General features: G+C 42.8%; 1 protein-coding gene and 1 pseudogene across 1 annotated transcript in view; one reads left to right on the top strand and one right to left on the bottom strand.

Moving 5' to 3' along the window:
- The window catches only part of TMEM132D (transmembrane protein 132D), a 774,579-nt gene that overhangs the window by 699,107 nt on the left and 51,052 nt on the right, over window positions 1–24,420 (bottom strand). The gene's annotated exons all lie outside the window — the stretch shown is intronic.
- Window positions 15,215–18,722, top strand: LOC110256601 (annotated as a pseudogene).

The raw sequence follows: 24,420 nt of genomic DNA, 5'->3' as shown, positions 1-24,420 counted from the left end.
AGCCGCCGGCCTACACCAGAGCCACAGCAACTCGGGATCCGAACCGCGTCTGCAACCTACACCACGGCTCATGGAAACGCCGGGTCCTTAACCCACTGAGCAAGCCCGGGATTGAACCCGCAACCTCATGGTTCCTAGTCGGATTTGTCAACCACTGCACCACGACGGGAACTCCCTAACCTCACACTATTAACCCGATTTTCCATATGCGGATTTTTCAGTCTGTTTTGATTAAGACTCTTCTTTGGAGCAGCTTTAGGGTCCCAGCAAAATAGAGAAGAGGGTACAGAAATTTCACTGTCCACTGCCTCGCCATGGGCACAGCACCCCCGCCCCATCAACAGCCCCCACCAGACGAAGCATTTGTTACAACTGCTGAACCTACATTGACATCAGTCACCCAGGATCCGGAGTTTATATTAGAATTCATTCTTGGTGTGGCAGAGTCTGTGAGTGTGGACAAGTGCATATACTGCCCCATGTGATGAATAATGACACCATTAAGGCCTCATGCAGACTCTTGTCACTAGTTTTGCCCTAAACACCCTCTGGTTTCCCCACCCCAGGAACCACCTGTCTTTTTCCTGGGGCCATCATTTTGACTTTTCCAGAATGTCCTAGGGTTGGAATCATACAGCGTGTACCCTTTTCAGGGGAGCTTCTTTCACTCTGTAACATGTGTTCTATAGAAGGTTTAAAAAAAAAAAATCAGGAGTTCCCGTCGTGGCTCAGTGGTTGACAAATCTGATTAGGAACCATGAGGCTGCCAGTTCCATCCCTGGCCTTAATCAGTGGGTTAAGGATCCAGTGTTGCTGTGGGCTATGGTGTAGGTCGCAGACGCAGCTCGGATCCCCCGTTGCTGTGGCTGTGGTGTAGGCCAGCGGCTACAGCTCCGATTAGACCCCCAGCCTGGGAACCTCCATATGCCAGTGGGTTTCATATGTTTGATAAGACAGGTAAGCATGGGGGCTGCAAAGTCCATAAAAGTCTCCACTTACCATTATCTCATACCTGGCAGAATTCACTGCCTCCGTCACCTCCCTGCTCTCTGTGACCAACCACTGGGGCTGGGATCTCATTAGCCTGGGGTCCTCTGGGGCCATGAGAGAGAGTTTTCCATCCACTGGCTCTCAATAGCTATACATTGTTTCACCGTGTCAGGGAATTGTTATTTAAGAACGAAAGAGTTCCTGTAATGGTGTGCATTGCTTGTGGCTGCAGGAATGGAATACGGACTGTGCGGGTGTGCGTGTTGTGTGTGTGCACGTGTGCATGCACATTCTGCATTTCCTAAATGTAAAGACGTACACATTAGCCCTTTTTCAAGCAAAGGTAGCGCTTACCTAACAACATAATGACACTGCCTTCTAGGCGCATAAAATAAACACTTCCCATGAATCATTAAAATCAGAAAGCGGGTCCCCTCCCCAACACCATAAAAAGAGATGAATTACTGCAGTAAAAAGATTCCCTGGCTGTCTGTTAATGTTTACACACGGTGAGTAAAACACAGCAATCTGAGACAAGGATTATTGCACTGCTAACTCCGCAAACCTAAAGATTTGGGCAGCTTTTAAAAAATTACTTCGCGGCTCTAGCTATTAACAGACAAATTAAGGCAACCTTTAACAAATCTATTCCCCTCACTGATTCCAAATTTTGCAAAGCAAAGAAGAAAAAGCAAATGGGGGGGGGGTCTATTCTTCGCCCAGAGGGAAAAGGAATTTGGTTCGAAGACATTTGCTAGGAAAGAGAAGAATGACTTCAGTGTTTGATGTGTGTCACCGATGCCACTTAAAGTAATGTCTCCGAGGGGAAGTTATGTAATTTATACAGCAACAGATGTGCCGCCTAAATCTAATAATTATTTTTATTTTTTATGGGCGCTGCTTGCTTCATTTGGAATATGCATATTTGTGCAAATGCTTTCTGATAATTTTCTCATTTGACATCTCCCCAAAGAGTTGATTCTCAAGAATACTACTTTTTTTATGGGAAATAAACTCAGAAATACCCCAAATAAATTCAAGCCCTGAGTGTTATTTCCAAGGTGGGGAGTTTGGGAGTTTAGGAATTTAGGTAGAAAATTCACACACGCAAAGGAATATAATTAAATTACTAGATTTACAAACACGATGCCTTCCAAAGCTTTCTGTAGCGGAATCACATTCAAAAATAGCACCTTGATTTTCTCTTCCTCAACGAGGCAAGTTTTCTAAATAGAAGCAACTACACTTTTACGGACCAGGAAAGAAAGAAGAAACACCACATATTCCTACTCCAAACTTTCTCAGATCTTGCTAATAGTGAATTTTCCCACCAAACAAAAAGCTTTTGGGGTTTTTGATTGGTCAATATTTTTAACCCAAAACATAAATGCCAACAATTTCTTCCCCCACCACGTGCCATGTCTGCTTCAGGACAAATGGGCTGTGACCTCACATTACTTCTTAGGCTTTTCTGGCTCTTTGGAGCCCATGAAATATACATGAAATTGTTTCATGCCACCTGCAAATAAATGAAAAAGTCAAGTAAAATTTACAAGTTGGAGGCAAAACTCCAAAAACCCTGGTAAGGTTAATTTAATACATCTGTCATATACAATTACACACAAAATGGAATCCAAAACATCTATCTTTTTTTTTTCTCTCTTCAGACAAAAATAAAGCCATTGCCCCTATTTGGAATTAAACATCTGCCCTACCAAACAAAGATACTCACCTCTGACATTCTTATGAACTAATAACATTTGATCATTCAGTGTGCCTTTTGGGGGCGGTGGCTTTCTCCATTACAGAAATTGCTACACTGGATTTCTAGTCTAAAACCATGGCCATAAATCAGGATGAAAAGCCAGGGGTGAGCTGCTGTTAACTCAGAGATGTCAATATTGTCTTCCCTAAATCACTCATCAGCCCAGAGAAAAACAGTAAATAAGGCTGCTCTGTGGTATCCTCTACAATAGGAAAGCCCTTTCTTTTTTTTTTTTTTTTTTTTTTTCAGGGCCACAGCTGTGACATATTGAACTTCCCAGACCCCAACTTGCTGCTAGCCTACGCCATGAACACAGCAACTTAGGATCTGAGCCACATCTGTGACCTAACACCACAGCTCACGGCAATGCCAGATCCCTGACCCTCTGATCCAGGCCAGGGATGGAACTCACTTCCTCATGGATACTAGTGGATTCATTACCCCTAGCCACAACAGGAACTCCAGGAAAGCCCTTTTGTTTTGTTTTGGTTTTTGTTTTTTGCCATTTTCTAGGGCCGCTCTTGCGGCATATGGAGGTTCCCAGGCTAGGGGTCGAATCGGAGTTGTAGCCGCCGGCCTACACCAGAGCCACAGCAACGTGGCATCCAAGCCGCATCTGCAACCTATGCCACAGCTCACGGCAACGCCAGATCCTTAACCCACTGAGCAAGGCCAGGGATCAAACCCGCAATCTCATGGTTCCTAGTTGGATTCGTTAACCACTGAGCCATGACAGGAACTCCAGGAAAGCCCTTTTTAATCCTCTTCCTAAACTTTCAAGCGAAAGAGTGTATTTTGTCCAGCTCGAATGTGAGTGAATTCAACCATCTCTGCCTATGCAGAACCAGAGGCCATACCCCAGAACCCCACCTGCAGGAACTACAAATCCAAGCTCTGCCATCTCTCCTGCGTCTGATCCCTCATCTGTCACTCAAATGTTCAATCAGTCTCCTCCACACTGAATTCCAAGGGAGGGGAATAAAAAAAGACTGGTTTAACATAGGAATGGCTCCACAGTTCTTGCCAAGCTGTGTAAAGAAAAAAAAAAATCTGTAATATATTTGATAAAAGTTGTCCCCAGTGTAAAACAGCTAGCTCTACTCAGTATTCTATATCAACCTATATGGGAAAAGAATCTGAAAAAGAATGGACATATGGAAAAGAATCAAAACATTATATATGTAACATTCAGTTATATATAACTGATTCACTTTACTGTACACCTGAAACCAACATAACACTGCACATCAACTCAACTCCAATATAAAGTAAAAATTACATTAAAAATTTTTTTAAAAACACGAACACCCCAACACTAAAAAGTCTACATAGGAAATGAACATGTAAAGTTGATTCTCAAAAGGAAAGAAGCAAAGGGGGAAAAACCAGTAAGAAAGTGATTTCACCTAAGAGCGATCAAAGAGATGAAAATGAAAAGAAGAAAGAGAAGTTCTTTTTCCTCTGCAGTTGCCAGACCCACTGCAGCCAAGGTCACAGGAAGTCACTGCAACTTTCTGGAGGCCAATGGAGAACAGGATCTTCCAAGTTTAAAAAGCAAAGGTTTTTGCTAAGTGAAGTAAGTCAGAAAGGGAAAGATAAATACCATATGATTCCACTTATATGTGGAATCTAAAATCTGGCACAAACGAACCTATCTGCAGAACAGAAACAGACTCACAGACATGGCGAACAGACTTCTTGTTGCCAAGGGGGAGGGGGAGGGAGTGGGATGGATGGGGTCGGAGGGTGGGCAGATGCAAACTATTCCATTTAGAATGGATAAGCAATGAGGTCCTGCTGTACAGCACAGGGAACTCTATCCAATCTGCTGAGATAAACCATAATTGAAAATAATATAAAAAAGAATGTAAAAAATAAATAAAATTGCAACTCAATATTCAAAAAAATAAAACAAAATTAAAGCCTTTTACAAATACTCTTGGCCCAAAAATCCCACTTTAGGAAAATGCTTTTTTTTGGACCGCAGGTGCGGCACATGGAGGTTCCCAGGCTAGGGGTCAAATCAGAGCTACATGCCCGCCTACACCACAGCCACAGCAACACAGGATCCAAGCCATGTCTGTGACCTACACCACAGTTCAGGGCAACGCCAGATCCTTAACCCACTGAGCAAGGCCAGGGATGGAACACACATCCTCATGGATACTCGTAAGGTTTGTTACTGCTGAGACACTATATGAACTCCAGGAAAATGCCTTTTAAAAAGATTGCACAAATGTTAAAAAAATATGGATATAAGGGGAGTTATCACAGCACAACTGCAGAAACAGGAGAAAACATTCTGCCCAGCTGCAGGAGGTCACTTGGAAGGTGTGAAGGGAGAGAAAATGAGCCATGCCTCCAGGATCTCCTACATATATACAGAGCAGGTACTCAAACCAGTGTTTCCTGCCCAGGGTGCATCTGAATTCAGGGATGAAAAATGGGAGGATAAACCAAGACCAACTGCCACACAAAGTTAAAGTTCCCTGAGTTCTGGACTCACACACCAGGCCAGCAAGGGTTCAACCCACCAGCTTCTGCATTTTTCACTGCACAATCAAATGCACCCTGGGCAGAGTTCCCGTCATGGCATTGCCGTGGCGCTGCCGTGAGCTGTGGTGCAGGTCAGGGGCTACAGCTCCGATTCGACCCCTAGCCTGGGAACCTCCGTAGGCCACAAGTACGGCCCTGAAAAGATGAAACATTAAAAAAAAAAAAAAATGCACCCTGGGCAATAAGCCATATTTTCAGTACCCACTGTGTATACATATCTATCTATCTATATAGATATGTATTATGAACTTATCCTCACACCTCAGTAAATATATAAGTGGATATATATATATATATATTACGTATAACACATATATCAATGCAGGAGTATATTAGTGCAGCGGTAGGTGTGTGTACATAATTCACATGTAAGTAATATTTATATATCTATACACTATATATTTGTATACTGTATATTCTGTACTATATATGCATATAATGTATACTTATATATATTTTTCCTTGTGTGAATGAGGTACACAAAGTACCATAATAAGATATTATGTTCATTATAAAATGTAATCTCAGAGTTCCCTGGTGGCCTAGCAGCTAAGGAATCTGGCATTGTGGCCTGGGTTTAATCCCTGGTCCAGGAACTTCGGCAGGCCACGGGCACAGTCAAAAATAAATAAATAAAAATAATATGTACTCTCAAAACTTTTTCTATCCTGTGATTAAACCATCATGAAATATGAATATGAAAAAGAATATGAATTAAGAATATGAAAAAGAAAAGTGTACAACTGAAGCACTTTGTAGAAATTAACACAATACTGTAACTCAACAATACTTCAATAAAGTCAATTTTAAAAACTTTTTCTCAACTTTGTTTAAGGTAGTGTATAAATTACACATAAGGAGAAGCTCCACTCTTTTCCTTCCACATACATGTCCACCCACCACCCCGGGCATCACCTTCTTTTGAGTCCTTGGCTCAGAAAGGCCCACCTTCTCCTTTTGAATGTAACTCATGTCCTGAAAAGGGGTAGGGTTGGGAGAGGAAGTGACCTGACCATCGAAACAGCCTTGGGCAGTGACCCCCAGCCCCTGGCTTCAGTCCCCTCACCCATCAGGGTCCAAGACAGCACCCGCGTCACAGGCCTGGATAAGTGACACAGGTAGGTCAGGTTCTTGGAGCCTGAAGATGGGTTCCTTCATTTGAATAGTGCCCAGTGGTGTGTCACTGTACATTCTCAGTACATAATGAGTGCAAATAAAAACCCCAAACCTTCCAAGTTCAACACAGGAAGCAAATTATCCTTGGACAAAAGTAAAAACAGAGGGATAACCCAGACTTTCCAAAGTGCACAACTGAAAATAAAAAGTCCGGTTCAGTGTGTTGTACAAATGGCCCCAGCAGGAGGCTCATGATGCAAACCCTCTCCCAACTGCAGGCCTGGGTCCAGTTTGCCCCTCACGGCCCAGGGACTGGACAAGCTCCCTCTGTCCCCTGTCTGTCAGCATGGACAACAAAGACTAGCTCCCCTAGAGGACTGTGGTGACAGTGAAGTAAGACAACACTGGAAGGACCTCTATCCAGCACAGGGAACTATATTCAACAACTTGTAATAACCAATAATGGAACAGAATCTGAAAAAGAACATATATATGTATGCATAACTAAATCATTTTGCTGCACACCTGAAACTAACACAACATTGTAAATCGACTCCAATTATTTATTTATTTATTTATTGTTTTTTTGCCTTTTTCTAGGGCCGCACCCACGGCATATGGAGGTTCCCAGGCTAGGGGCTGAATCGGAGCTGTAGCCACCGGCCTACGCCAGAACCACAGCAACGTGGGATCCGAGCTGCGTCTGCAACCTACACCACAGCTTACAGCAACGCCAGATCCTTAACCCACTGAGCAAGGCCAGGGACTTAACCCGCAACCTCATGGTTCCTAGTCGGATTCGCTAACCACTGCGCCACGACGGGAACTCCTCTACTTCAATTTTTAAAAAGGGTTATTGGGCTTAAAAAAAAAAAAAGAACTGGAGTTCCCATTGTAACTCAACGGTAACAAACTCAACTAGTATCCATGAGGACACAGGTTTGATCCCTGGCCTTGCTCAGTGGGTTAAGGACCCAGCTTTGCTGTCAGCTGTGGTGTAGGTCGAAGACACAGCTCAGATCCCGAGTTGCTACAGCTGTGACATAGGGCCACGGCAGCAGCTCTGATTCAACCCCTAGCCAAAAAAAAAAAAAAAAAAAAAGGACAAGGGTTGACATGCGCTAAATGCTTAAACACTTGAAAGCATTCCTGTTAAGATAATCACTAAATGTAAGAACATTAGTTGACTGTGGAGTTCCCGCTGCAGCACAGTGGGTAAAGACCCTGGCCTTGTTGCAGGTGTGGCTCAAACTGGATCCCTGGCCTGGGAATGTCCATATGCCATGTGTGCGGCCAAAAAAGAAAAAAAAAAAAAAAAAAAGATTACCTAAGTGTGCTGTATGATCTTAAAACTGAGTCTTTAGAAATAATATAGCTTAAGTTTATTCAACTTTATCATAATGCAGAGGTACAAATATGGGAATATATATGTACATATATAACATACATGATTGCATAGTACATATGTATGTACTTATACGCACACACATTTTTGTGTATGTGTATATATGCATATATATATATGTTTATATGAATACATAAAAGTTTTAAAACTCTCAATAATGCAGTTCCCAAGTTTTCAAGGAGCTAGGAATCATGTGCTTCCTCCTTGGAGAGTACCAAATCTCAACTGGAAGAAAAAAATATTTTGAAAGTCCACTTCTGAGATTAAAAGAAGAAAAAAAACCTCACCATAGGTGGGTATTTCAAAGCCCCCATAAGATTGTCTAATTCGACTGAATGACTTTCTATCTCCCTCATCAGAGCTGAGAGATGCTGAAGTCCCAGTTTAATCAACCCTAAGCCCCCCTGCTCCTCTGAGGGAACTTTTTCTTCAAAGCCATGAACTTCAGCCAAGAGCGTGTTAATTTTACCTTTTGTGTTTCCTGCCCTCCTCTGTGGTAATCATGAGGTGCACTGAAATGTGAATGCTATTTGGAATTTGCATTTAAACTCTTTCTTAAACTTTTGCCCTATTTTCCCTCCTTTTAATAGATAAAGTTCTTTCATAGGGAGAGGCAAAGAGAGAAAGAAGAAAGTGGAAACAATGAGAGCAATGAGAGTCGAATAGATGAATCCATCAACACTACAACATTCACTGTATTTAAATGAGAAGTCCCCCCAAATACCAGAGTAATAATCTCAGGAATATTCCTTTGAATCAATAGATCTCTAGTTTCTTTTCCTTTTCTTTTTTCTTTCTTTTCTTTTTTTTTTTTTTGTCATTTTAGGGCCACACTCATGGCATATGGAGGTTGCCAGGCTAGGGGTCTAATCAGAATTGTTGCTGCCGGCCTACCCCACAGCCACAGCAACATGGGATCCGAGCCACGTCTGCAACCTACACCACAGCTCACGGCAACGCCAGATCCTTAACCCATTGAGCAAGGCCAGGGACCGAACCTGCAACCTCATGGCTCCTAGTCGGATTCATTAACCACTGCGCCATGACGGGTACTCCAACATTGGATCCTTAGCCCCGTGGGTGGGGCCAGGGATTAAATCCACATCCTCATGGACACTATATTGGTTTCTTAACCCACTGAGCCACGACAGAAACTCCTCCCTGGTGCATTTTAACTTCTTTAGCTTGAGTATGTTTGACTCAAAAATCACAGCATCCAGTTTTCCCACGGAGTCTGATGGACACCCCTGAGGGTCCACTCAGAGGTTTCACAGGTAGGTCACAAACTGGCATCAAATAGGATAGGTGCCACCAGGAAGAAGTTATTCTCTTTTCCTTGTCTTTTCCACCCTACAGATTTACATCCAGAGAGCAACCCATTTCCAGAGCTACTGTATCTCTGGCAGCTGGTTGCTCACCTGCCCTTTGAATAAAGACCGAACAGGTGGAGTTCCCGTCGTGGCGCAGTGGTTAACGAATCCGACTAGGAACCATGAGGTTGCGGGTTCGGTCCCTGCCCTTGCTCAGTGGGTTAACGATCCAGCGTTGCCGTGAGCTGTGGTGTAGGTTGCAGACGCGGCTCGGATCCTGCGTTGCTGTGGCTCTGGTGTAGGCCAGTGGCTACAGCTCCGATTCAACCTCTAGCCTGGGAACCTCCATATGCCGCGGGAGCGGCCCAAGAAATAGCAAAAAGACCAAAAAAAAAAAAAAAAAAAGACCGAACAGGTAACAGTATCTAGTCAGAGAATCTTCACACTGTTTTCTTTCACTGTGTTTCATTTTTATTTCTATTGTTCAGAAGTAATTCAGGTTTCCTGATTATAATATAAATGTGTACCATAAAATAAAATTTACAATATAAATGTGTACTTTAAAATAATCTCTTTACAGAGCAGACTTGTGGTTGCCATGGGGTGAAGGATAGAGAAGGGATGGACTGGGAGTTGAGATAAGCAGAGGCAAACTATTCTATGCAGAGTGGAGAAACAGTAAGGTCCTACTGTGCAGCACAGGCAACCATATTCAATATCCTGTGATCAACCATAACGGGAAAGAATATGAACGAGAATGTACATGTATAACTGAGTCATGTTCCTGTACAGCAGAAATTAACACAACATTGTAAATCAACCATACTTCGATAAAAAACAAAACTCAAGTATCTCTTTACCAAAAAAGAACATTAAGCAAACAAGTGTACTCTTGGTTCTAGATACGGCAAATATTATAAAAGTGAGACACACCTAACTCAAGTTTGGAAATCCTTGGCAATGCCCATGAACGTGGGTAATCTCTGAAAAGTACTGTCTTCAAAAGACTCCTTAACTCTAATCGCATTTCTTCCATGTCTTTGAGGGCAAGGACCCATTTTCCTTTAGATACATTAAAGAATCTCCAAAGACGGACCTAAACAATGTCTCAAATCAGTTCCCATAAGACTTTCATTAGAATTTAAAAACAAAAATGAGAACATGTTTTAAATTAAAAGAGGGAACAACTCAATAATAAAGATTTTCAAGAAGATGTCTATTGGAAATATTGAATTCTACAAACACCGAGATTTTCAAACATCTATCACATTCCTACCATAATGGAATAGTTAAAAACCATGACACGAGTCTAGCCTGTAAGTCATTATGATTTCATTGGAAACACAGGATACAAATCAAATACAGGGAACGAAGAACAACAGGGGAAAAAAAAAAAGCACCAAAAATCATCAAAAGCTAAAATGAATGATATTGACAAAGTACTTATATAATCAAAAAGGAAAAGGATCCAAATTACCTGAAGAAACAAACAAAAATCAGAGAAGAATGTCTGGGGTCTGTGGGCGAGATGCTTGGAAAAGAAAAGGCGAAGCTCAGGATTTGATAAGTTTTTGCCTCAGCTTTTGTACTTTTAAACCTCTCCGGGAGTTCCCACTGTAGTTCAGAGGGTTAAGAATCCAACTGCGGCAGCTCCAGTCACTGCTGAGGCACAGGTTCCATCCCCAGCCCACCACGGTGGGTTAAAGGATCTGTCATGACTGCAGCTACAGATTGGGCTCAATCCCTAGCCCAGAACTTCCATGTGCCATGGGTTCAGCCATTCAAAAAATAAAAAACTCTCCGTTTTCCACTTGCGCAAAATATTTAGTCAAATCTAGGCTGTGTTTGTGCAGGTATGGACACTTCCTGAACAACATAAAGAAGTGCTGTCCCTTGGGGAGTTCCCGTCATGGCTCAGCGGTTAACGAATCCGACTAGGAACCATGAGGTTTCAGGTTCAATCCCTGGCCTTGCTCAGTGGGTTAAGGATCCGGTATTGCCATGAGCCGTGGTGTGGGTTGCAGACGTGGCTTGGATCTGGCATTGCTGTGGCTCTGGCGTAGGACGGTGGCTACAGCTCAGATTCGACCCCTAGCCTGGGAACCTCCATATGCCACGGGAGCGGCCCTAGGGAAAAAAAAAAAAAAAAAAAAGAAAAGAAAAGGAAGAAGTGCTGCCCCTTGTCTGAGCAGGAACAGAGACCACGTACAGGATGGGCCCATGTGACAGTTTCTGTGTATTTTACAATTTTTATAATGCAAATAGATCGCTGTTGTTATAAGAAGACACCACCCCAATTACACACAAAAAATTACTACTGATAAAGAAAAGAGAGTGAAAGATACTTTCATGACCATCTAAGTAATGCATCCCTGGAATTGATCAGAATGTATCTTTTCCATGCAATGGGCATCCTTTTTCATCTTGTCATTATTAAGATGCACGTGGCAACCTATCTGAGAATGGGATACATCCTGGAAGATGATAGCTTATTTTCAATGAAATAGAGCAACTTAAACCAATTCCATTTTTATGTGCTTGTAAAAATTGAGAAGGAAAGTAAGGAGCAGAGGAGGGGAAAAAGGCAGAATAATTTAAAATAAATTTTTTATTATAGTTGATTTACGACAGAAGGCAGAATAATTTAAAGGATGCAGATATGCCTGCAAGTTAGTCTCCTACATGACTGTGAGATGGGGACACTCTTTTCTGCCCTTCTTTTCAGACTCCTGGTAACCCCGACACCTCTCATAAGGCAGGTATCTTGCTGAGACAGGCGTGATTCCAATGTTTAGGGATATAATTTTATCACTATGAAAAGATCCAACCTTTTAACCTGATGCTCATCCAAAGATAGTGGGATCTTCTCCAGTTTTGAAAGAAAGCCTTCCTGTCCTGGACCCTCTGAGGAGGGCATGTGAGCCTCAAACAGACTTTTTTAAAAGTTGGGGAGTTCCCTCTGTGGCTTGGCAGGTTAAGGACCCAACAATGTCTCTGTGAGGATACAGGTTCCATCCCTGACCTTGCTCACTGGGTTAAGGATCTGGCGTTTGTGGCAATGGATCTGGTGTTGCCATGGCTGTAGTTAAGGCCACAGCTGTAGCTCTGATTCAATCTCTAGCCCAGGAACTTCCACATGCTGTGGGGCTGAAAAAAGAAGAAAAAAAAAAAATGGAGTTCCCAATGTGGCTCAATGGGTTGAGGACCCACCAGTGTCCATGAGAATGTGGGTTCAACCCCTGGCCTCGCTCACCTGGTCAAGATCTGGTGTTGCCACAAGCTGTGGAGCAGATCTCAGATGCGGCTCAGATCTGGTATTGCCATGACTGTGGTGTAGGCCAGCAGCTGCAACTCTGGTTCTACCCCTAGCCTGGTAACTTCTATATGCCGCAGTGCGGCCGTTTAAAACAAACAAACAAACAAACAAATCCTCCCATGTAAGAAACTGAAAAAATCATGAAAGCACTACCTTTCCCTGTTTTCTCAAAAATAAGATTACCTGTTGGTAGCTAGAGAGTGGCTGAGATCAGCCACTTTCCTTATTCATTATTTTTCAATATCTAGAAGGGCAATATATTCAAACGACCTGAGGGAAATAAATGTGAAACTGAATATATATATTTTAAACACGCATCCATCGCAAATCTGTTTTGTGGCTAATATTCCAGGGATGGCTAATAATCAAAACAGTGCTTTCCTATAAGAATGTTTAGATACAAAATAAATGGCTGAAAAATAGGCAAATCTGAAAGCAGCTTCTAAAAACAAGAGAAAACATGAAAGTTTTTCCCAGTGTCACTGTTCTAGCAGCATAGAGATCAGCACGTCCCATCTTAATCAGAAATCATTTTATATTGGTTTGGGGAAAGCAAAACTTTAAAGACTAGAAGGACTGCACTAATCACCACCACCACTGGCCCTCTATCTTAATAGATTTAAATCCTGCATATATTGTATTCAAATGTCATTCCACAGGGGCCCATCTGCTGCCCATGGGAAAGACACGCCTCCAAAGTTACAAGTTCATATTACATTGATCCCAAATTAAAATGACTCTTGGAGTTCCCACTGCGGCACAGTAGGTTAAGAATCTGACCTCAGCAGCTCAGATGGCTGTGGAGGTGGTGGGGCAGGGATTCGATCCCAGCCCAGCGCAGTGGGGTAAAGGCTCCAGCACTGCCATAGCTATGGTGTAGGTCACAGCTGCAGCTTGGATTTAATCCCTGGCCTGGGAATGTCCCTATGCCCCAGGTGTGGCCATTTAAAAATGTCAAGAGCACAAATCACCAGGTCATAAACAGGCTTTAGCAAAATTCAAACAAAACGACCCTAAAAGGTTTTTCATTATTCCTTTGTGTGGTCAGTTGAGGATTCACATATTTAACCATCACCCTTTACTGCTTCCTGCTTTTGTCTGCTTCACTCTGGGGTCATGGTCCTTCTATGTATGTGAAAAATACCTTTCCGTCTCCCTTTCACTGAAGGTCTGCAGTGACAAATTCCGTTTCTGTTTCTCAGAAAACATCAGTATTTCATCTTCAGTTTTTACAGTCGTATTTTTTTATATGTAGAATTCTAGGTCCTAACAGTTATTTTTCCTCCTGCCTTTAAAATATGTGGTTCCACTGTCTTCCGAGTTTTACTTCTGTTAATAGTCAACTATAAGTCTTACTGTTGCTGCTTTCAAGTTAAATGTCATTTTTCTCTTTTTAGCAGTTTTATGATGATATATTTGGATGTGAGTTTCTTTCTATTTATGCTGGGGGGGTGGTTATAGCGCTTCCTGAACCTGTATCTGCAGACTCATGTTTTTCACCAATTTATAATACTAACTCTCTCGTCTTCGCTCTCTCTCCTCTTTGCTCTTCAGAATATTTTCTGCTGACCTATACATGTTCCAATTCACATCTCCACATTTTCTCTTAAACCAATTTATTATTTTCTTTTTTAATTGAAGTATAGTTAATTTACAATGCTGTGTTCGTTTCACATGTCCGGCAAAGGGATTCAGTTTTATACACACACACACACACACACACACTTTTCATACTTTTCCATTATCGTTTATCACAGGATATTGAATATAGTTCTCTGTGCTCTACAGTAGGACCTTATTGTTTATTTATTTATATATAGTATTGTGTAGCTGTTAACCCCAAACTCCTAATTTATCCCCCCTCCCTCCCTTTCCTCTTAGGTAACCGTTAAGTTTGTTTTCTATGTCTGTGAGTCTGTTTCTGTTTATTTGTATATTTCAGATTCCACATATAAGTGATATCATATGGCATTTGTCTTTCTCTGTCTGACTTCACTTGGGATGATCATCTCTAGGTCCATCAACTTATTATGTTCTCATTTTAGTTACTCTATTACTTGTCTCTTGAACTGTCACTCAATTATTTTATACATATTTTAATTCCCTGCTAAGTCTCGCCATCCACATGACATCTATTTCTTTTTTTTTTTTTTTTTTTTTTTTTTTTTTGTCTTTTTGTCTTTTTGCCATTTCTTGGGCTGCTCTCACAGCATATGGAGGTTCCCAGGCTAGGGTCGAATAGGAGCTCTAGCTGCCAGCCTACACTAGAGCCACAGCAATGCCAGATCCGAGCCGTGTCTGCAACCTACACCACAGCTCACGGCAACGCCAGATCTTTAACCCACTGAGCAAGGCCAGGGATCGAACCCGCAACCTCATAGCTCCTAGTCAGATTCGTTAACCACTGAGCCATGATGGGAACTCCATGACATCTATTTTCTTGCATATACTTGTCAGACTTTTTTTTTTTTTTTTTTTTGTCTTTTTTGTTGTTGTTGTTGTTATTGTTGCTATTTCTTGGGCCGCTGCCGCGGCATATGGAGGTTCCCAGGCTAGGGGTCGGATCGGAGCTGTAGCCACTGGCCTACGCCAGAGCCACAGCAACGCGGGATCCGAGCCGCGTCTGCAACCTACACCACAGCTCACGGCAACGCCGGATCGTTAACCCACTGAGCAAGGGCAGGGATCGAACCCGCAACCTCATGGTTCCTAGTCGGATTTGTTAACCACTGCGCCACGACGGGAACTCCCCCAGACTTTTTTTTTGGCCATGCCCATGGCATGCACAAGTTTTGGGCCAGGGATCAAACCTGAGCCATGGCAGGGACAACACCAGATCCTTATCCACTAGGCCACCAGGGAACTCCCTCAGTATTTCTAAATCCATTATGAAAATCCCAGTCTCTGGATCACCCTGGGTCTGTTTCTGTCCCCTCTGCCAGTGGTCCTGGCTTCTGGTGTGCTTAGCAATTTTTGATTGAATGCCAGACAATGCATATGAAAAGCTATAAAGGCTCTGAATTATGTGAATTTCCCCTAAGGAGGATTTATTTTGCTTCATGTAGACAAGCAGAGTAAGGGGACATGATCTCAATCTAGCTTGCATTGAACAATCTCAAAGCCGGTTTTGAGTTTTTGTGAGGATTTATCTATTACTGGTTTACCCTTATTCTTGGCCTCTGATCCCTTAGGGATTCCAACTAAAAGCCTGCATGTTTATGGGCCCAGGTTCCTTGCTAGGTCCTGAACTGCATTTCTGTCTCTCCTGAGTAGATGTATAATGAAATTGCCAAGAGCCCTAGCCTATCAGCTCATCAGCCACTTAGCTGCCACCTTCTCTCCAATTCCTTAGCCTTTCAGCTGCTGCTATTCATTGGCAAATACTTCGAGAAACAGCAAAAACCATGATGCAGAATGTTGGGCTGACTTCTATGCTTTTTCCTTCTCTCTGGGTTCTTAATCTCAGTCCCCGATGTCTCCTAATCTTGAGCTCCAATTTTTTATCTTTCCAGATCTGTCTGATGAGCTACCAATAGCTCTGATCTACTTTGTTCGCTCTTAGCTGTGGCTCAAAATCTGCACCTGCCCTGAGTCAGAAAGTGGTTTAGAGCATCAGGAATGCTTGGTGCATGATGGCACGTCTCTTCCATGACAGGTTACAGATATCTTCACACTCCTCCCATGAAGAGGTGAGGTCTGCCCTTGAAGCTGGGGAGGTCTGTGACCTGCTTTGACCTACAGACTATGGATGATGTGATGGTCTGCCAAGATCCAAGCTCAAGCTTTAAGAGCCTGGTAGCTTCTCCTTCCTGTCTCTTGGAATACTTGCTCTGGAAGAAGAGATGCCTCATTTAAAAAAAAAAGTTGGATTGCCCCCTCAGTCGGATTGCCCAAGCTAGCCATGTGGAGAGGCTATGTGGCGTCACCCAGCCTGGGAGCCAGACAGCGTGGAGAAGACTTTGCTAACTCCAGCCTTGGCACCAGCATCTGCCTACAGTGATCATGGAGACCCCAAGGAAGAATGACCCAGATGAACCCATCAACTGCAAGATCCACACAGGATAATGAAAATGATTGTGACTTCCTTCTCTGCATCAGATGACCATCTTCTTTCTTTCAGTTTTGCCTGCCTGGTAGCCCCATTTGTTTTGCATCTAGACATTCTTATAGGAAAGCACTGTTTTGATCATTAATAATCCCTGGAATATTAGCCATAAAACAGACTTGCCATGGATGTGTGTTTAAAATATATATATATTCACCTGTGGGAGCAAAACCAACGCCTGCCTCTGAGCAGCAGCAGCAGTACCATGGCCGTCAAGGGTTTCTCTGGCCAGTGATGCTCCCAGCGGTCTACAGCATGGGGGATCATCTTTGCAAACCTCTTCAAGAGCCTTTTTGGGAAGACGGAAATGCGTATTCTCATGGTGGGTCTAGATGCTGCAGGAAAGACCACCATCCTGTACAAACTGAAGCTGGGGGAAAACGTGACCACCATTCCTGCTCCAGGCTTCAACGTGGAGACTGTGGAGCATGAGAGTATCAGCTTCACCGTGTGGGTCGAGGGCGGCCAGGACAAGATCCGGCCACTGTGACGCCACTCCTTCCAGCACATGCAATGTCTCATCTTTGCAGTTAATGGTAATGACAGAGAGCGTGTGAAGGAGGCCCGAGAGGAGCTCATGAGGATGCTGGCAGACGACGAGCTCAGAGACGCTGTTCTGCTCATGTTTGCTAACAAACAGAAGTGCCCCGATGCCATGAATGCAGCTGAGATCACTGACAAGCTGGGCCTACACTCTCTGCGCCACAGGAACTGGTACCTCCAGTCCACCTGTGCCACCAGTGGTGATAGGCTCTATGAGGGACTGGACTGGCTGTGCCATCAGCTCCGGAACCAGAAGTGAGCTGTACTCCTCTCTCCTCCCCTCTCACTCCCTCCTTCCACCCTCGCTTTACGCTCAGGTGGCAAACGTGCCCCTGTGGTGTGAGTGCCAGACGCTGTCTCCGTGGACAGTCACAGTGTGCTTCAACATGCTGTAAATGTGCAAACACAGCCTGCAATTGGATTATTTAATGTAAATAGTTTTTGCTTCCAATGAGGCCGTTTCTGGTACTCCTATGCAATGTTACTCAGCTTTTTTATTGTAAAAAGAAAACCAAGCCACTGTTTAGCACTGAGAAGGAATTTTAGGCACACGGGTCATCTAGGAGCCACTGTGTCAGACAGACCCAATCCTCCTTCTCTGGGCTTTAGATCTGTGTTAATATCCATTTTTGTTTTTAACCCAAACTCAGTGCATTTTTAAAAAATAGTTGCAAATACAAGATAAGGAGAACACTTGAACACCCAGCAGGGAGAAATGCGCCTAGTGTAGGTTCTGCAGTAATGGCCTGAGTCCAGTCCACTGGTGGTCTGATGCCCGTTGGGAACATGAAATGGAGCAGAACTAGCCATGATCCATGCTGCATGGTCACCACAGGAACCCGCTGATTCGCTCTATCTCTGCTCCCCCCACACCCCACTACATTTTTGCTTGTATTTGTGCTCACTTGGCCGCCCAGGAGCCATGGAGGAACCCCTTGGAGGAATCCCAGCCTTTTCTTGAGTCAACATGGGCACTTTGGTTGGAACGCTCTGGCTGGAGCGGAAGCCTTGCAGTCCCCTTGCTGGCCTGCTCCGGGCTCTCTGGGGTCTCACCAGCGGAAGCATGGGTGGTCATCCTAGAGCCCCAGCCCCTTGGAGCCCCTGTCTACATGGGCTTTCACTTCCTCAGCCCACAGGGGTCGGATTTGCCATCGAAAATGATATCCTCTACTTTTTTCTTTTGTATTTTGATAAACACTGAAGAAGCTGGAGCTGTTAAATTTTATCTTGGGGAAAACCTCAGAACTGGTTTATTTGGTGTTGTGGAACCTCTTACTGCTTTCAATACACGATTAGTAATCAAATCATATCAAATATATATATTCAGTTTTGAGTTTATTTCCCTCAGGTAGTCTGAATATATTGTACTTCTAGATATTGAAAAAATAATGAATAAGGAAAGTGGGTGTGTATGTGTGGGTGTGTAAAATATTATTCCATGTCACTGCTTGTCCTCAGTAACAGATCCAGACCAATTTGAGACAGCCTAACACACAGCTAGAAATAGAAGTTGTGCCCATTACAATAAGAAACCCTATGTTTGTACATGCACATTAATGTTCAGGGCATTAGATGTGGAAGCAACCTAAATGTCCATCAACAGAGGAATTAAGAAGAGATATACATATATATTCCATATATATATATATATATATATATATATATATATATATATATATGGAATATTACTCAGCCATGAAAAAGACCATCATAATGCCATGTGCAGCAACATGGATGGAAGTAGAGATGATCATACTGAGTAAAGTAAGCCAGACAAAGACAAATACCATCTGATGTCACTTATACGTGAAAAATCTAAAATATGACACCAATGAGAAATAGACTCAAGGACAAGGAGAATAGATTTGTGGTTGTTAAGGTGGAGGGGGTGGGGAAAGAATGGATTGGGAGTTTGGGATTAACAGATGCAAACTAGTATATGTAGGCTGGATAAACAACAAAGACCTACTGTACAGCACAGAATACTATATTCTATGTCTTATGGTAAACCATAATGGAAAAAAATATATTAAAAACAGGAGTTCCCATTGTGGCTCAGCAGAAACAAACCCAACTAGTATCCATAAGGTTCGATCCCTGGCCTCACTTAGTGGGTTAAGGATCCAGCATTGCTGTGAGCTATGGTATAGGTCGCAGACACAGCTCAGATCCCGCATTGCTGTGTCTGTAGTGTAGCCAGCAGCTATAGCTCTGATTTAACCCCCTAGCCTGGGAACTTCCCTATGCTGTGGGTGTGGCCCTAAAACACACACACACACACACACACACACACACACATACACACACACACACATACACACACACACACACACACACACACACAAGACGTTGTGCCCATTACAACCATCCAATCATTCATTAAGCCTTAAATGCAATAGCCAACTTTTGTTGTATCAGGGTAACACAGACAGATCCTCATGGGCTGGTCTCCTCACTTAATCCGGGCCTCTCATCTGATTATCCTCAGAGATGCACTTCTCAACCCTCCGCTGCTGAACAAGATCCTCTGTCATTTTCCATCCTCTCACCATCTTTAGCTTTCTTCTTCATGGCATTCATCACAACATCATCCCACCTTTGGACTTCTCCCTTCTGCAAGGTCACTTCCATAAGTGTTGCGTGACAGTCTTTAAGGCTCTTCACAGTGTCTGGTTCCCCTTGTCCTTCTGGGCACACGCTAGGAACCTACTATCCTACCCAGACACTACATGCACATATGTCCACACGGTTGGTTGTGGCCAATGAAAGGTGAGAAAGTAAACATGTCCCTGCAGCCTGAGGAGACAAGGACACTTTGCTACCCTCTCTTTCTTTCCACCCCATGAGCAGTGATGTTCAGGGGGTGAATGAACACTCCTTCCCTCAGCCTGGATCCAGAGTGAGAATGGTGCCAGGTGGACCTCACAGAGGAAACTCAATGGATGTGCAGGGTGAAGAGACGTAATCATTGTTTTAAACCCCAGACATGCAGGGGGCTATTCATTACTGTAGCATAGCACAGCCCATCCTGACTGCATTAAGTGGAACTTTCTGTATTAGATCATCAGTGCTGGATCATTGGTGCCTTAGTACCTAGAAGTATCTGAAGATGGTGAACAAACTTAAGGAATTCTCACCCCAATGGATTTAACATGTAACTCAGTTTTAATGAAGACAAATAATTATCTGCAGGACATACTTCAAGCCTAAGAAGAATTTCACAGAAAATCACCCATCCCTGTGTTTACTATCATTAGTAAAAAGATCAGGATTTTATTCACCGGCAAATAATGATCCGAACATGACATTTCCTCCAAAGCAAGTCAGTCACCTTCACTCATCCAAATGATCATGCTTTTAAAGAAGGAAAAAAGACTATTATCTGACCCGGGGGTATGCTGGCTCCAAAGCGGAAGCATTACATGTCATGTGTGGCTTGACAATGACTTTGCATCACTAGCAGATTGTTAATCTACTCAATTAACTTGTAAATAAGTGAAAGTTGGTGCCCTCTGGATGGACTCTGAGCATCACAGTTCATTCCAGTAGGATTTCCCCACTGAACTGAGGCCATTTTTTTGTATTTGATATCTGAAATACTCCAAAATCATTTCCTAAAGCTTCCTCTGAAAATTATCACAGCATTTTTGTAAAGACTTCAGGTACAAATGGCCCCTTAAGGATATGCCCTTAAAGGAAACGGAGGAATCTGGACACGGAAGTGACAATTTTTGTTCCTTGATACATAAAAAGAACTGTCACCTGGTACATAAATACTTGAGCTTGGTCTTGAGATAAAAATGGCTTGTTTTGATAAGTTGGTCCTAGCAGCAAGATTTGAAAATCAAAAAATACCCTTGGTTCCAATGAGAAAAATATCTTAAGAAAGTAAAATACTCTACATGACTCTTAGCAAGGACTATGGCATTGGGTAACAGCATGGAACAGGCATCTGCAAATGAAAAATTTTATTTTTAGGAAGATTTGAGCACTTTATTTTTTTTCCTTGGGCTTGTCTCTTTGATTAGTTACTTCAATCTCTCCCTTGAGAAACTGAAATTCTGAATCACGAAGATTAAAAATAATTTTGAGGGATCATTTGAATCATCACTCTCAAAGACTCAACAGACTCCTTGAGTATTCTGAGATGAAATCAACCAGTTTTAAGGTCCCTTCACCCGTGCAGGTCAGCACATCCCTGAAGCAAGGAGTCTACAGTGGAAGAGAATTTAATTCTCATATTCTCACACATCTTTTTTTTTTTTCTTTTGGCTTTGCTCAATTCTATCCGTCTGACCCTGTTAACACTCTCTTTCTCGTTACACCCCATCCAACTTTCTTCTCATCCATGCCTCTCGTCTAATTGCAAAGTATCATTCTCTTCTCCTGGTCTTGTTTTCAAACTTTTTTTTAATTAAAGTATAGTTGATTGACAATGTTGTGCCAACTTCTGCTATACAAATCATCATTCTTGGATTGCAAATCATTCACTCCCTACACTGGAGTGTAGACCCAGTAATTTAAAGGCAAATGCTCCAGAGAAAAACACATTCTACCGACACAGTCATGAACAGGAGTTTCTAATGCAACAAATCAGACTGTAAGCATCTCTGGTTTTCCAGCTTCCATCTTTCCCAAAGGACATAAAGTCTCCAGGATGGTGGAGGATGCTATGTTCAATCCATTCTCATTTTCTAAATCCAAAGTTATTTCATGTTATTACTTATCTGTTTAAACATATAGGTTACAAAAAAACATTATTTTTAAACATCCAAACAAGCTCTTCTAAAGTGTAGAACTAAACAGCAAGCAAATATAACCATAAAACCATACTTCTGGCGGGGGGGAGGAGGCGGGTTAAGGGGGAAGAAATCCTCCCTTAGTTTGAGTCATCAATCTAAAACCAAAACCTAGACCAAAAATCTGGGGATGGAGTTTGTTCTGACTTTACAAAAAGCAGACCAGGAGTTCCCGTCGTGGCGCAGTGGTTAACGAATCCGACTAGGAACCATGAGGTTGCGGGTTCAATCCCTGCCCTTGCTCAGTGGGTTAAGGATCCGGCGTTGCCGTGAGCTGTGGTGTAGGTTGCAGACGCGGCTCGGATCCCGCGTTGCTGTGGCTCTGGCATAGGCCGGTGGCTACAGCTCCAATTAGACCCCTAGCCTGGGAACCTCCATATGCCACAGGAGCGGCCCAAGAAATAGCAACAATAACAACAACAACAACAACAAAGACAAAAAAAAAAAAAAGCAGACCACTTTGTCACTATAATAATAAATTAGAATTTACTTTTTTTTCTTTTTAGGGCTGCACCTGTGGCATATGGAAGTTCCCAGGCTAGGGGTCTAATCAGAGCTGCAGCTGCTGGCCTACACCACAGCCATAGCAATGCAGGATCCAAGCCACATCTGGAACCTACACTGCATTCTCGGCAACGCCAGATCCTTAACCCACTGAGCAAGGCCAGGGATCGAACCCAGGTCCTCATGGATACTGGGCAGGTTCATTATTGCTGAGCCACAATGGGAATTCCCAATCAGATTAGAATTTACTACAGTTATGTGGATACAGTCACCCATGACGAATACATATACAATAAAATTACTACATTACAGCACCACTGACCGCACCCCCCAAAGAATGATATCACTTCAACATTTAGAAAAACTATTTGGTCTAGTTGTCACTTTGAGAATGTTACTGATAGGGAAGCTGGGAACAAAAGAGGGGGAGGGAAATGACCTTTACTGAGGTCACCTTCTTGCCAGGCACCATGCTTGGTATTTCCCACGTGCTATCTCATTTGAATCGTGCAACGTGACTATGACTGTAATATCAGAACACCCATTATGCAGATAAAAGAACTGAGTCAGAAAACGTTCAGGTTGGATAGTTAATCAATAAGCAGAGCTGAATCATCAAATCATGGAAACAACCTAAATGCCCATCAACAGAGGAATGGATAAAGAAGTGGCACATACATACAATGGAACACTACTCAGTCATAAAAAAGAATGTGCAACATGGACCTAACTAGAGATGATCATACTAAGCAAAGTAAGTCATAAAAAGAAAGATAAGTATCACATATCACTTCCACATGGAATCTAAATATGACACAAATGAACTTATCTATGAAACAGAAACAGACTCCCAGACATAGAGAACAGATTGGCAGTCACCAAGGGAGAGAGGGGTAGGGAAGAGAAGGATTGGGAGTTTAGGATTAGCAGAGGCAACTTGTTATATATAGGGTGGAGAAACAACAAGGTCCTACTGTAGAGCACAGGAGATTTTATTCAATATCCTGTAAAATATGAAAAAGTATATATATATACATATGTATATATATATAATTGAATCACTTTGCTGCACACTTGAAAATAATACAACATTGGAAATCAACAATGCTTTGATAAAATAAATTTTTTAAAAAATAAGCAGAGCTGAAATCTTACCTTTATTGTGTTTTTGGTTTGTTGTTTTGTTTTTTGCTTTTTAGGGCCGCACCCAAAGCATATGGAAGTTCCCAGGTTAGGGGTTGATTCGGAGCTACAGCTGCTGGCCCACACAACAGCCATAGCAACTCGGGATCTGAGCCACATCTGTGACCTACACCACAGCTCAAGCAATGCCAGATCCTTAACCCACTGAGGGAGGCCAGGGATTGAACCCACATTTCCATGGATGCTAGCTGGGTTCATTACCACTGAGCCACAATGGGAACTCCTGAAATTCTACCTTGTCTCTGAATGACGACCTGTAAACACATGCCAGGTGCTTCACCAGGCCAGCACACCCCACTACCTAGCCTGGCAAATAGCAATATCTGGAAATATTCATAAAAGCCAAGAGGAAAATGCTCAAGCCATAACAATGACCTTCTGTTTGGTAAAAGCTTCCAAATAGAACAACGTGGAATTCCCAAATATTAGTGGACCTGAGCTTTGAAAGCTCTGACCACGACTTAATTTGGGGAGTTCTTTAAAGTGAGAACAAAGGAAGGTATAGGCCCAGGTTTGAAAACAGAGGAAGCTCTCTTCCAGCACTCACCGTGACTTTGGTGGGGCCATGATGGGAACATGAGAGAGCAAGAGAGAGGAAGAAGCAGACCGGAGGGGTTCCCACCAGAGTTCTTTCTGGACAGAGAAGGCTCCAGAACAATTCACCTTGGAACCTATCCATAAATCTACCATTTAAATGGGCTAGGCCAGCCCTTCCAAAGACATATAGAAGTTGCTTTTTTGAAAACTTGTGGATTATATATAGAATGGAGAAACAACAAGGACCTACTATAGAGCACAGGAAACTAGT

This window comes from Sus scrofa, chromosome 14 (genome assembly GCF_000003025.6).
Source record: "Sus scrofa isolate TJ Tabasco breed Duroc chromosome 14, Sscrofa11.1, whole genome shotgun sequence".
Classification (NCBI taxonomy): domain Eukaryota; kingdom Metazoa; phylum Chordata; class Mammalia; order Artiodactyla; family Suidae; genus Sus; species Sus scrofa.
Note: the sequence above shows the minus strand (reverse complement) of the source record. Positions and strands in the feature narration are given on the sequence as shown.